The sequence below is a fragment of the Salmo salar genome, chromosome 29, assembly GCF_965601325.2.
Source record: "Salmo salar chromosome 29, fSalSal1, whole genome shotgun sequence".
Taxonomy (NCBI): domain Eukaryota; kingdom Metazoa; phylum Chordata; class Actinopteri; order Salmoniformes; family Salmonidae; genus Salmo; species Salmo salar.
The window spans coordinates 10548061-10563806 of NC_138319.1; the positions used below are offsets into that span (position 1 = coordinate 10548061).

The 15746-nt window shown below is 41.5% G+C and overlaps 1 protein-coding gene across 3 annotated transcripts in view; it reads left to right on the top strand.

The window, feature by feature from the left end:
* Positions 1-15746, top strand: part of ptprn2 (protein tyrosine phosphatase receptor type N2) — a 284202-nt gene that overhangs the window by 144094 nt on the left and 124362 nt on the right. The gene's annotated exons all lie outside the window — the stretch shown is intronic.

Below are 15746 nucleotides of genomic sequence, written 5' to 3' on the forward strand. Positions count from 1 at the left end.
TATCACCTCGTGGAGTTGCAATGATCATGAGAACGGTGAGGAATCAGCTCAGAACTACACGGGAGGATCTTGTCAATGATCTCAAGGCAGCTGGGACCATAGTCACCAACAAAACAATTGGTAACACACTACGCCGTGAAGGACTGAAATCCTGCAGCGCACGCAAGGTCCCCCTGCTCAAGAAAGCAGATATACATGCCCGTCTGAAGTTTGCCAATGAACATCTGAATGACTCAGAGGACAACTGGTGAAACTGTTGTGGTCAGATGAGACCAAAATGGAGCTCCTTGGCATCAACTCAACTCACTGTGTTTGGAGGAGGAGGAATGCTGCTTATGACCCCAAGAACACCATCTCCACCGTCAAACATGGAGGTGGAAACATTATGCTTTGGGGGTGTTTTTCTGCTAAGGGGACAGGACAACTTCACCGCATCAAAGGGACGATGGACGGGGCCATGTACCGTCAAATCTTGGGTGAGAACCTCCTTCCCTCAGCCAGGGCATTGAAAATGGGTCATGGATGGGTATTCCAGCATGACAATGACCCAAAACACATGGCCAAGGCAACAAAGGAGTGGCTCAAGAAGAAGCACATTAAGGTCCTGGAGTGGCCTAGCCAGTCTCCAGACCTTAATCCCATAGAAAATCTGTGGAGGGAGCTGAAGGTTTGAGTTGCCAAACGTCAGCCTCGAAACCTTAATGACTTGGAGAAGATCTGCAAAGAGGAGTGGGACAAAATCCCTCCTGAGATGTGTGCAAACCTGGTGGCCAACTACAAGAAACATCAGACCTCTGTGATTGCCAACACGGGTTTTGCCACCAAGTACTAAGTCATGTTTTGCAGAGGGGTCAAATACTTATTTCCCTCAATAAGTATTATTTTATTTTATAACATTTTTGACATGCGTTTTTCTGGATTTGTTTGTTGTTATTCTGTCTCTCACTGGCCAAGACCAACCTACTATTAACATTTTATAAACCTACTATTAAAATTATAGTCTTATCATTTCTTTGTAAGTGGGCAAACGTACAAAATCAGCAGGGGATCAAATACTTTTTTCCCCCACTGTAGACAACTATAGCCTAGGCAGCCGATAGCACCCATGCACTATCGGCTGCCTAAGCTAAAACAACTATTGCTTGCACCCTCCATAGCAAGCTGCTCCATCTGCACTGATTGGTGAAGTCATTTAATGTTGACCAAAAAAATTATGTAGAGTTCAGAGGTTTAAAAAGGAACAGAAAGGAATGATATAAACCAGTACTTTTTTGTGTGTTCGAACCGGTTCAGAACTTTATTTTTCAGGTCGGAACAGTGGAACCAAATGAAAAAATAATGGTTCTGGAATTAAAGCCAGACTCAGTGGCAGAGATGGAGCTATCCAAGCAGAAGACACAGTGCATTTGGGAAGTATTCAGACCCCTTCACTTTTTCCACATTTTGTTACATTACAGCCTTAATCTAAAATTGATGAGGGGGAAACCAATTTAATCAATCTACACACAATACCCCATAATAACAAAGCAAAAACAGGTTTTTAGACATTTTTGCAAAATAATGCAAAATACTGAAATATCACATTTATATAAGGATCTCATGTACTTTGCTCCATTTTTCTTTCCCTCGATCCTGACTAGTCTCCCAGTCCCTGACTCTGGAAAACATCCCCACTGCATGATGCTGCCACCATGCTTTACCGTAGGGATGGTGCCAGGTTTCCACCAGACTTGACGTTTGGCATTCAGGCCAAAGAGTTCAATCTTGGTTTCATCAGACCAAAGAATATTATTTCTCATGGTCTAAGAGTCTTTAGGTACCTTTTGACAAACTCCAAGCGGGCTGTCATGTGCCTTTTACTGAGGAATGGCTTCCGTCGAGCCACTCTACCATAAAGGCCTGATTGGTGGAGTGCTGCGGAGATGGTTGTCCTTCTGGAATGTTCTCCCACAGAGGATCTCTGGAGCTCTGTCAGAGTGACCATCGGGTTCTTGGTCACCTCCCTGACCAAGGCCCTTCTCCCCCGATTGCTCAGTTTGGCCAGCTCTAGGAAGAGTCTTGGTGGTTCCAAACTTCTTCAATTTAAGAATGTTGGAGGTCACTGTGTTCTAGGGGACCTTCAATGCTGCAAATATTTTGGTACCCTTCCCAAGATCTGTGTCTTGACACAATCCTGTCTCGGATCTCTACGGACAATTCCTGGCAATTGCTGGCAATTCCTGGCAATTGACCTCATGGCTTGGTTTTTACTCTGACATGCACTGCCAACTGTGGGACCTTATATAGACAGGTGTGTGCCTTTCCAAATCATATCCAATCAATTGGATTTACCACAGGTGGACTCCAATCAAGTTGTAGAAACATCTCAAGGATGATCAATCAAAACAGATTGCACCTGAGCTCAATTTCGAGTCTCATAGCAAAGGGTCTGAATACTTATGTAAATAAGGTATTTCTGTTTGTTATTTTTCATAAATTAGCAAAAATGTCTAAAAACCTGTTTTCGCTATGTCATTATGGAGTATTGTGTGTCAATTGATGAGGATTTTGTTTTTAGAATAAGGCTGTAACTTAAACAAATGTGGAAAAAGTCAAGGGGTCTGAATACTTTCCGAATGCACTGTACATTTCCTTCAAAAGTTGATATTTGTTTGTGTTGACGACAAAACACAATTCATTATAACTTTTGTAATACGGTAAATAACCTATTAACTTGTCGACAACTTAACAAATTATGTTGGATTCACGTCTCTATCTCAACCAAAAATAGGATTAAGCCAGTGGCACAGATGGAACTATCCAAGCAGTAGAGAGATCTTTTTTACATTTTGACATTTGGTTGTGCTGTAAACTAAACACAATTCAATATTACTTTTGTAAAAAAGTAAATAGCCTAATGTTAAGGCTATTTTATAAACGAATATAACAGTATTTATTTGACCTTAAAATGAGTAACATATCCATGGCCACATTTTTGGGTTACTGTAACAATACATGTCTTCTTATGTAATCATGGAAAGCATGCGTGTTCCGGGTTGCAGGTTTGTGGAAATACTCACAATTGCTATAATAACCTGCACAGAATCTCAAATGACGTGGATCTCTTGCACCATGTACTTTTAATGTCATCTCAACTGACTGCAATTCAGGTCATTTAGTTGTGCTATTGTATCAATCACAATGGTAACACATTAAGTTGTATAAATGTGCCCAGTGAGTATGCAATACATAGGGATTTGGATACCATTTGGGACGCATGCTATGGCTTTCATTAGAACAGTGTTAGAACATCTTGTGTTCAGACACAGGCTTTGTACCATCCCCTGCCTCCCTCTGTCTGTGTGTGGGCTTTATGGAACAGAACAGGCAAACAAGCCTCCTTCAGACCTGGCTCTGCGTATGACAACAGACAAGAAGAGGAGAGAAGGCAAGATGAGGGGGGGGGGGGGGGGGGGGGAGAAGTTGTACATATAATCTGTGTTTCGGCTCCTGTACAGTAAAGTACACGCACGTGCACACATGCACTCGCACACACACAAATTCAACCATGTCATTTTCCCCCAGATATTATTCTACTCTGACGGTGTGTGTGTTCCACAGTGGTGATGGGTCAGAATGTGAGTCGTTCTGTAAAACCCGTGTATTGTGTAAACAGCTCTGTGTCGGTCGGGGAAGTTAAAGACAGTAACAGGCGCCTGTCAACAGCCGGCCTGAGCTCTAGTGTATTAGAGGATATTTCTCTGTAGACAGGGATTAGTGTCTCTGGCATTGTTTGTTTGCTAATTCCATCTCCAAGGTATATGCGGAAAAAAATCCATGAATAATTTAATGTGATTCCGAAGTGGACGAAAGGAAACAATCAGGGAGCATGGGAGATTAATGGGAGTGAAAAACGAAAAGTAAATTGGAAAAGACCAAACCTTTTCCCACACCAAGGGAGAACTTCAGTTGGTAAACAGAAATGTAAGATGTATTGTTTCATTGAAAACATCCAAATAAGGAGAAATGAATCAAGAATAAAATGTTCCACAGCTTTAAAGTGTGAGGAGTGTCAAAGCATGACGTTTTGGAACAAAGATAATGGTATCCCCACACACCACCGCTGCTCCGCATATCCCAATTTAATTGATGTATTGTTTGAGTTTGATAAATAGGTAAGGTATTGAACACATCTAGCCAAACAGCCACACGGTCTAGATACATGTGCAATGCCAAGTGAGTGTCATACAGTAAGTATCTTGTTTGTGTTCAGACTCATGTTGATACCAGTGTAGGCCTATGCACTCAACATATTCATCCATTCTTTTAGATCCTCCAGAGATCAGGGCCCGTATTAATAAAGCATCTTAGTAGCAGTGAGATCTAGGATCAGTTTTGCCTTTTGGATGGTAAAATGGACGGGGGGACCTGATCCTAGATCAGCACTCCTACTCTGAGATGCTTTATGAATGTAGGCCCTGACATCTGCTCAGTCCTGGGCTGACGGCACACAGGCCTGACCTCTCGCTGTGGTGGCCCACTCCGGAGACTCTCTGAGGAGAAAGCTTCTGGACACTGGTGGGCCTGGCCCCTCCCAGCCATGGAGCCCCATGCTGGGCAGCGCTTTCTCCTTTCTGTATCCCCCCTCCATCCCTCCATCCCCCTCTCTGCCAGTGAGCGTTCTCCAGGAGAGAGGAAAGGAGCATATGGGCGTGAACATATGCGACTTTCCATACCAAGCACACATACACATGACAGAATGGTCCTCTTGCAAAGAACGGCAGTCATTTGTACACTGTTTGTGTGTGGGCCACCATATGTCACTTGTGAATGATGCAGCCATGCCTTTTTTTTGGCGACTTTTTCAAATCATAGTCGCACACCTCATGTAGCTTAGCCCATTGGCCTATATGTTTTGATAAGGTTTGTATCACAACTAAAATGGCCAAATAACTTCTTAAAATGAAGCACATTCATCGGCTTTACAACGGGGGTAGAGCCTAACTGGCATACGCAGTGCGTGATTTTCAAGTTAAAAAATAAACCTTTATACTAAAAGCATTACATGCATAATTGCATTTGTGGTCACTTTTGAGAATGGTGTTTTCCTGCTAATGGAACTTTCGCGCTTATAGCTTACTGCCGTGTGCGCATTTCTGGGCTTGTAATGTGAAGAAGTAGCCTAATAGTTTATCAACATTTTAAGCTAAACATTCTGATTTGTTGCATCAGGCTTATTGCTTAAAACAGTTTTTTTATGTTAGTGGTTGTATTAATTTGGGAACTCTCGCTTCCCACAACTGACCAGACTTTGTTTGGAAGATTTATTTCTCACACAGAATAGAATAAGGTCAACTTTTGTACTATGGGGATATTAGATTAACATAGGCTAGTGCTTTTGCTGTCTGTTAGGCCTGCTCATCTTGTTGGCTGACGAAAAGTAAATGTGGACAGTTCTTCCAATATCTTCAATATGCGCCACGGAATTGGATAAAGATTGGCGCAGTTGCGTCCCCGATGTGTCTGTCTTCACTTGTAGCCTGTGAGAAAGACCTGATCACGTGACTGAGAGCCATGTGAGTGTGAGGTGCTTTGGCATGCAGCCGGGAGAAGGGAATTTTAATAATTATTTTCAGCCCAAGGGCACAATGGCCACTGGCCGCAAAAGGCATGGATTTTTTCGGGGGCATTACGGCCACACAAAGGGGTACAACTGGAAAATTCGAGGCATTATCAAGTGCTTGTTAAATTGTGAATGAGAGAGACTGATGAAGTGTGTACAGTCTGCGCATATGGACAACTCAGAGTATGCTATTCTGTTCTTCTGAAATAGACAACATTTTCTTCATATCATGTTTCTTTAGACCTGTCTGAAATAAAAAATGGATTTATTGTGATGGTGTAGGCTATATTGCATGGATTTATTAGATAGATGTTCCAAATGTCTGCATCAGTGACTTGTAGGCTATGCGTGGAAGCCAGGAGATGCTAAATGTATTTATGTTAATTATGGTCAATTACCGTCAATTACCGTGAGACCGGCAGTTATTTGCTTGAGATAAAAAAAAAAAAACGATTTTACAATTGGGATGCCACCTGTGAATGAAGAGATAAAATACATCTCTCAGTGTTTGCACCAGTGTGAGGGAGGTTGTGTGCAGACGTAAAAAACAAATTGTATGACTATTATAATAATTGTTGTTTACAATACAAAACATTTAAGTGATAATGCCCGAGAACCCAGTGTTTGGAGGATATTTAGTGCATTCGGAAGGTATTGACTTTTTCCACATTTTGTTACGTTACAGCCTTATTCCAAAAACATTTTTTTTTTAAATCTCATCAATCTACACACAATACCCCATGATGACAATGCAAAAACTGGTTTTTAGAAATGTTTGTAAATTTATAAAAACAAAAAATTGAAATAACACATTTACATAAGTATTCAGACCGTTTACTCAGTACTTTGTCGAAGCACCTTTGGCAGCAATTACAGCCTCGAGTCTTCTTGGGTATGACGCTGCAATTTTAGCACACCTATATTTGGGGAATTTCTCACATTCTTCTCTGAAGATCCTCTCAAGCTCTGTCAGGTTGGTTGGGGACCGTTGCTGCACAGATATTTTCAAGTCTCTCCAGAGATGTTCTATCGGGTTCAAGTCTTGGCTCTGGCTGGGCCACTCAAGGACATTCAGAGACTTGTCCCGAAGCCACTCCTGCGTTGTCTTGGCTGTGGGCTTACGGTCGTTGTCCTGTTGGAAGGTTAACCTTCCCCAGTCTGCGGTCCTGAACACTCTGGAGCAGGTTCTCATCAAGTATCTCTCTGTACTTTGCTCCGTTCATCTTTCCCTTGATCCAGACTAGTCTCCCAGTCCCTACCGATGAAAAACATTCCAAAAGCATGATGATGCCACCACCATGCTTCACCGTTGGAATGGTGCCAGGTTTCCTCCAGATGTGGCGCTTGGCATTCAGGCCACAGAGTTCAATCTTGGTTTCGTCAGACCAGAGAGTCTTGTTTCTCATCGAGTTCTTGGTCACCTCCCTGACCACGGTCCTTCTCCCCCGATTGCTCAGTTTGGCCGAGCGGCCAGCTCTAGGAAGAGTCTTGGTGGTTCTAAACCTCTTCCATTTAAGAATAATGGAGGCCACTGTGTTCTTGGGAAACTTCAATGTTGCAGAAATGTTTTGTTACCCTTCCCCAGATCTGTGCCACGACACAATCCTGTCTCAGAGCTCTACGGACAATTCCTTCGACCTCATGGCTTGGTTTTTACCTAACATGCACTGTCAACTGTGGGACCTCATATAGATAGGTGTGTGCCTTTCCAAATCATGTCCAATCAATTTAATTTACCACAGGTGGACTCCAATCAAGTTGTAGAAACATCTCAAGGATGATCAATGGAAACACCTTGCAAAAATGTGGTATTGTGTGTAGATTGATGAAGAACATTTTTTACATCAATTTTAGAATAAGGCTGTAACGTAACAAAATGTGGAAAAAGGGATGGGGTCTGAATACTTTCCGAATGCACTGTATTTGTTTGTAAGTGTCTACTTTTAGCCTGATTTCTCCAGGTCATCTCAGACAGCGCTCCTCGTAGAGGATCAGGCAGGCAGAGAACAGCATCGATCCATCCCAACCACACAGTGAACGCCCGTAGAGCTGATGCCCAGAGCTCACAACATGTTCTGCTGCTAGAACACGTCACAGTTTAGATAGGCAGAACCTCTCCCTTACCTTCCTCTGTCCTGTCCTCTTTTCCCCTGTCTTCTCCTCCCTTCTCCTTCTCCTCCTCCTTCTCACCCTCTTCTACCTCCTCCCCTGCTGTATATCAACCTATTTTCCAACCTCAAGAGGATGACTGAAAATGATCAAGTCCTCAATTATGATAGAAGGAAGACAAAGCTTTTATTGATCAGCATTGTGCAAGGTTTTCTACATGTTTGCGTTAGGTAGACTCTGACGCCCATATTGCAACATGTTTTGAATTGGCACACCAAAACCATTATGAAGCCCTTGCTTGTGTCATAAACATGTGTATGTATGTTACCCTGTAGAGAATACAGGTGTGTGTTTGAATTCTTATTCAAGACCATCATGGTTCCGAAATCCAGGAATCTGGTAACGCACACAAGCAGACGCAAACAACTGAATAGTGTTCTCAACTATCAATAGTGTGTTATCACACAGTTGGTCTGTTCAGATCAAAGGAAGTTGGTCAATATGGGTTCAGCCTTGTCAGTCTTGTGGGTTATTGCCTTAATGACGGAGCCAGCCAGAGTAAAGTGTCCCCTGAAAGCGGTGGCAGGCAGGCGGTCAGTCTGCTTTGCCAGTGTTTTTGTGAGCTACAAGTGGGAAAAAAACAAAGAAGCCCGGCAGCTTCAAAGCAGCCGGATGCCATTTAGGGCTTTCTATCTTCAAAGCCCTATTTGCTTTTGTACTTCCTCTTTGAGTATAATTCTTTTTTTTTCTTCTCCAAAGTATCAGAGTTGGCTGAAAACACAGCTTCAGACATTGGTGGTAATTTCATAACATGTTTAATCAAACATTTTTTATAAAATAAGCCATGTATAGTCTATCTGTGTGGTTGTTGTGGCTGATAATTCAAATGCAGTACATTTTCAGCTTTAGTTGGTGAAAGTATAAAAATAAAAAAGTATGAAGTATTAAAACATTTTGATAAAATATGTTCTGGCAAAAAAGATTTAGGCAAGGTAATTTCTATTAGTGTAGAATGATTCATTAGGTACACTACACTCCATACAGTAAAGTTAAAGTCTATTATAACATCTTTTCACAGCATTTGATTTCACCACAGTTGCTAATCTTCTTTAAGGTGTAGGCCTACCTGTCATGAATTTCATCTTACCCACATCCACTCCCTTCATACAAACTGTTGTCGTTATCCAGTAGCATCCTTTGAAACAGAGCTGATATCCTAATTGGGGGGGGGTGGGGGGGGTTGAGACCCTCATTCACATTCACCAGGCATTAGCACCCTGGTCCCCCATGTTGCCTTTCTTTATAATTCATGGGCTTGTGCCCCAACTGTCTTTGCATTGCACTGGGGCTCAATGACAAAAGACAGGCCGATTTTTAACCAGTTTTATTTATTTGTTTGTCTGTTTGTTTTTGTTAATTTCCTACTTACAGTACGGGTGCATTTCCCAACCCACCCTTCCATTATGTTAGATTATACACTATAGCATTCAACTGGGCCAGGGTCAATGTCAATATCATGGTCTCCACCTGCTGATTTCCAAGGTTTTGAGCATGACTGACCTCTGTGCGATCACAGGTTCCGCTGGGCAAAATCTGGTTGAATCAATGTTGTTTCCACGTCATTTCAACCAAAACATTTTACGCGATGACGTTGAATCAACGTGGGAAAAATGATTGGATTTGCAAAAAGTCATCAACGTAAGGGAATTTTTGTCTTTTTTTTTACCCAACTTTTAACCTAAATCCAATGACTCGGTAACATTTTCTTGTTGATTTCACGTTGAATTCACATTAGTTGACAACTCAACAAAATGTAAATCAAAAATAGACGTTGAACTGGCATCTGTGCCCAGTAAGGTGGACTCTAAGATAGCAGAATAAAATGTCCAGTTCTGTCTTTAGGGTCAGGACGGGGCCAAGAGATAATCATTCACTCAGGGATTTACATGCACTGGTTGTGGTGTATTACTGTGACGTCTCATAAGTAAAGCTTCGTAATACCATCCAGCTTCGTAGAAGCGTATTATGAAACAAATCTGCAGGTCTCCTGCAGGACACGTTTTCCATCAGTCCCATCCCAGTTCCCTGTCCATTTCCTCTGTGTGTGTAGGAGACTGTGTTCCACAGGGATGCATCCAAAACAGGTAACCACTAATCCCTCTCAAAATGAGCGTTCTCCGTTCTTCTGATGTGCACCCGTCGAAAAGAGAGAAAGAAAAAGAATGATGAATTATCCTGTGTATCTCTTCTCTCTTCTATGTCTCTCCGTCCTTCTCTCTTTAAATCGATATGGCGCTGGCTGTCACAGGTCAGTGGCCCGTACGCATGGGGCTGGGTGGATGTAGAGGAACGTCACGTCTCCCAGGGCTCGTCTTTCCAGATTATAACTGGGTCCTATCTGAACCCACTCTTAAAGGACGCTCGCTTTCAATTTAACTCCAATATCCGCCCTAGATTGACTGAGGGGGACAAGATGGAGAGGAATATATATATATATATATATATATATATATATATATATATATATGTGCATTCTGTGCAGTATTCAGACCCCTTCACCTTTTCCACATTTTGTTACGTTACAGCCTTATTCTAAAATTGATAAAATTATTATTTTTTTCTCATCAATCTAACACAATAACACATAATGACAAGGCGAAAACAGATTTTTAGACATTTTTGCAAATGTTTTAAAAATAAAAAACAGAAATAACTTATTTACATAAGTATTCAGACCGTTTACTCAGTTCCATTCTTCTCTGCAGATCCTCTCAAGCTTGGTCAGTTTGGATTGGGAGCGTTGCTGCACAGTGATTTTCAGATCTATCCAGAGATGTTCGATCGGGCTCTGGCTGGGCCACTCAAGGACATTCAGAGACAAACACAGCCACTCCTGTGTTTTCTTGGCTGTGTGCTTAGGGTTGTTGTCCTGTTCGAAGGTGAACCGTCACCCCAGTCTGAGGTCCTGAGCGCTCTGGAGCAAGTTTTCATCATGGATCTCTCTGTACTTTGCTCCGTTCATCTTTGCCTCGATCCTGACTAGTCTCCCAGTCTCTGCCGCTGAAAAATATCCCCACAGCATGATGCTGCCACCACCATGCTTCACCGTAGGGATGGTGGCAGGTTTCCTCCAGACGTGATGCTTGGCATTCAGGGCAAAGAGTTCAATCTTGGTTTCATCAGACCAGAAAATCTTGTTTCTCATGGTCTGAGAGTCTTTAGGTGCCTTTTGGCAAACTCCAAGTTGGCTGTCATGTGCCTTTTACTGAGGAATGGCTTCCGTCGAGCCGGTCTACCATAAAGGCATGATTGCTGGAGTGCTGCAGAGATGGTTGTCCTTCTGGAAGGTTTTCCCATCTCCATAGAGGAACTCTAGAGCTCTGTCAGAGTGACCATCGGGTTCTTGGTCACCTCCCTGACCAAGGCCCTTCTCCCCTGATTGCTCATTTTGGCCGTGCAGCCAGCTCTAGGAAGACTTTTGGTTGTTCCAAACTTCTTCCATTTAAGAATGATGGAGGCCACTGTGTTCTTGGGGACCTTCAATGCTGCAGAATTTTTTGGTAGCCTTTCCCAGATCTGTGCCTTGACACAATCCTGTCTCGGATCTCTAAGGTCAATTCCTTTGACCTCATGGCTTGGTTTTTGCTCTGACATGCACTGTCAACTGTGGGACCTTATATAGACAGGTGTGTCCCTTTCCAAATCATGTCCAATGTATTGAATTTACCACAGGTGGACTCCAATCAAGATGTAGAAACATCTCAAGGATGATTAATGGAAACAGGAAGCACCAGAACACAATTTCGATTCTCATAGTAAAGGGTCTGAATACTTATGTAAACAAGGTATTTCTGCCTTTATACCTAGACTTGGCGCTCCGGTACCGCTTGTCGTGCGGTAGCAGAGAGAACAGACTATGACTAGGGTGACTGGAGTCTGACAATTTTTAGGGCCTTCCTCTGACACCGCCTGGTATAGAGGTCTTGGATGGCAGGAAGCTTGGCCCCAATGATGTACTTGGCTGTACGCACTACCCTCTGTTGTGCCTTGCGGTCGGAGGCCTAGCAGATGCCATTCCAGGCAGTGATGCAACTAGTCAGGATGCTCTCGATGGTGCAGTTGTGGAACTTTTTGAGGATCTGAGGACCCATGCCAAATCTTTTCAGTTTCCTGAGGGGGATAAGCTTTGTTGTGCCCTCTTCACGACTGTCTTGGTGTGTTTGGACCATGATAGTTTGTTGGTGATGAGGACACCAAGGATCTTGGAGCTCTCAACCTGCTCCACTACAGCCCCATCAATGAGAATGGGGGCATGCTCGGTCCTCCTTTTCCTGTAGAGTACAGTAGGCCTATCTTATTCCCAATTAAGGTGTTCAGTTATTGCTGTGATAGTTAGGAACCTATTCACAAAGTCGGCAAGGAAATACAAGAAAAGGCATATGTAGACATGAACAAAAATAGAGAATAATGAGTAGTTAACTTTCCTTTGATTCTGAGAGCAGGAGTTTGTAATATCAATAATAACACTTGAGCTACTGACAAAGCACTGTGCTAGTATGTTTATCTAACTGCTGCACACACTCTTGGTTTTAGAGGAAGTCCAATTACCAATGTTTGAGATTGGAGGCTTCTGGACATTATTGGTTCCCAACACAACTGTCTCTCTCCCTGCCAACACACACAGAACCACCCTCCAAAGGATGTGTATGAGGTGTTACATTAGCACCTGGAAGTGTTAACAGCAAAACAAGTGACATTTTAGACTCGCAGCTACAGTACCTGGGAAGCGCTTTGCTTATGTCCCAAATGGCACACTATTCCCTAAAAAGTGCACTAGTTTTGACCATATGGTCCCTAACCAAAAGTAATACATTATATAGGGAATAGGGTCCCATTTGGGATGCATCCCTTTCTCTCCAGGGAATCTTTCTCTTGCTCTCACTCTCTCTTTCTGTCTGTCTCTCTCTCCTCCCTTTTGCTCCCTTTCTTTCATGCTCTCTCACTGAACTTTTTCTCTTTTATAACTCTGACAGGTGACTGTCTAAATTCAGCAAATTGCCATTATGATTGTACAATGGCCAATCCTACTTACAGCTGATGTCAGTCAAAATGTCACACCACCTCTGCAGCACCTTTCATAACTTTTATTAAGTTTGCAATCTGTGAAAACTGTAGGCTTTTAAAAACCCAATGAAATGCCTTTAGGTTTGACTGTTATGTTACCTCAGTGCCCTGGTTCTTTACATTTTTTGTTGACCAAATGTTTATTTGTTTTGTTCGTTTTTTCAGAAGGTGCCAGGTACATTATCCATTTCAAATTATCCATTTCTAAAACCTGTATCCATAGACTGCCACTCAAAATAAAATAAAAACAGAATGAAATACATACAGAGATTTTAATAATAAATAATACATTCAGTATAAACAGGAAAAGAAGACAAAAAAGTGGGCCTTCACTCCCAACCTCCTCCAAACCCCACCCAACCAACATGCAGTGCTGCCTGCCAGCATTAATCATCTCTGATTGATTGAGAGGTTCAAGGAGCTATCCTCGTAATAGATGCAAAGCAAATAGATAATAGATGCAAATTTTCTATATTCTGTTCCAATTAAAGGGTTGTTCAGATTCAATTAGATCTTTGGACCATACTTTTTTAATGGCTAGCTCAGAATATGAGCTTTCCAAAAGTTGCTTAGAAATTATAGAGATCAGTCCTTTTGGGAGCCCAGATCATTTAAAAAAAAAAATCTTATCATTGGATGGTTTGGTCGTTGGGTTTCCCAAGGGACTTTGCCTGGCAATGTGTATGTCTTTCAAATCTTAGAATGTTCTCAAACCATTACTATCCATGATATCGGCAAAGGTACGGATTCCATATTTGGACCGTTTGGGGGATGCAAAAGGCCGCCCTCCAGATCTCAAGGCGTTATTGTGAAATATTAGAGTAAGGACATGCCATTTTGATTCCCAGTTACATTGTTTTTCAGTTTTGCGCAAAATAGAAATTCTGTCAGCAATAATATTACCAAAGCGTAGTTTGCATTGTTTAGGGAATATATCAGTGAAGACCATCTCTTTCAGGGCAATAGGAGACATCTTTTTTTCTCTATATTCTCAGCCAGCGGGCGAAGAATCATGTCTAAACCAATTTAGGATAGGACGAAATGATAGTACATGGAAATACAAAAAAATTGGTACGGACAGTCCTCCTACATCTTTCCCTCTTGGTAAGTTTGTTGATTTTATACGGACTCACATACCTTGCCATATACATTTTGAAACAGCACTATGAATTCTATCCCAATAGCCAGAAGGGGGAGACAAGAGAAGTATTGAACTACAGAAATTCAGAGGTGACTATATATTTATTTTGACAATTGATATTCATCTAGTTAAATCAACTGAGGTCAAATTGAATTGATTTAAGCGTTCTGTTAAAGTTTCTGCCAATTGTTTTATCTAAGGAAGGAAATATATCTATTCCCAAATATTTTAAATGGGAAATGATTGGGATTCCTTAAGTAGAGTCCTCCATTGGGGTCTTGAGAGGCAGTACTGTAGGGAAGATTTGGTTAGATTTATTTCATAATTTGAGATAGAGCTGAATTTGTCTATGATCTTCTGAGCTTTTGGGAAGGATTGAGATGCATTATCTAGATAAAGTAAGATTGCGTTGGCGTATAATGAGATAACGTGATCTGTAGAATTGAGAGATATTTGTATAATTTCTTTCGATTGTCGAATTCCCTGGGCCAGGGGCTCCATAGACAATAACAATAGCAGAGGTGAGATGGGATCACCTTGTTTGCTACTTCTACTTATTCTAAACGGAACAGAGCAGGTATTGCCTGTTATTACTATGGCTGAGGTATTGGCATATAGTATTTTAATCATATTAATAAAATTGGAGCCAAGTCCCATATGTTCCAAAACCAACCAAAGATATGACCATTCTAGTCTATATAAAGCTTTTTCTGCATCGAGAGATAGAACTTCCCAAGGAGCTTTAGTTTCTGATGAAATATGTAAGATGTGTAATAGATGACGGAGGTTATCTGAGGATAATCGTTTTTTAACAAACCCGCTTTGGTCCAGATGTACCAATTTGAGTAAATAAGATTTGAGATGGAATGACAGAATAATTTAAAATAGGTTAATATCTGTGTTTATCAAAGATAATGGGCGATAGTGAGCGCACTGGGTGGCGTCCTTACCTTTTTTTAATAAAAGTAATATGACTGCTGTATTTACATCCCTTCCAAATGAACCTTTGTGAATGGCTGTGTTAACCATTTCAAGTAACAGTGGACCTAATTGGTTCAAAAATGTTAAATAGACCTCAGGAGGAATACCGTCACAATCAGGGGATTTGCCTTTACTCATGTTATCCAGTGCCCTTTTGAGTTCATGGAGAGAGATGTGGACTCCCAGCAAGCCGGCTTCCTCAGTTGAAAGAGAGGAGTTCTTATATTTTTTAGAAATGAATGAATCAATCTGGCCTGGTGTGGATTTACAATCAGAGGTGTATAATTCTTTATAGAAATGGGAGAATCTTTGGTTAATTAATTTTGGTTCTGATAGTAATAAACCTGATTCAGATTCAATAGTTGTAATATCTGTTAATTGATTATTATTGCCGAAACTTGTTAGCCAGTAGACAACTGGGTCGAATGGTACATTCAATGTAATGTACCAGTCTAACTTGATGGATGGCACATTCTGATCTCTGTTTTATCAATAATCTTAGTTCTGTCTTGACTTTGAAAAGAGAAGTTGCTACCTGGTCTGAAAAAAAAAGTTGCTACCTGGTTTGTTTAAAGGGGTCCCAACAAATCTGAGGATAATCGACAGAATTTGTGTTAATCATTATGAATTCATTCAATTCGGTTTCAAATCATTCACGGAAAGTAGGATTTTGTAGTTAGGAAGCCATCTTGTGGCTCTTTCAGGAGATTCTGACATTTGTTTCTGGCAGTAATCACATAGGCTCCTACTTTATGTTGTATCTTCATTAAAGAAAATAGAGGATTATAT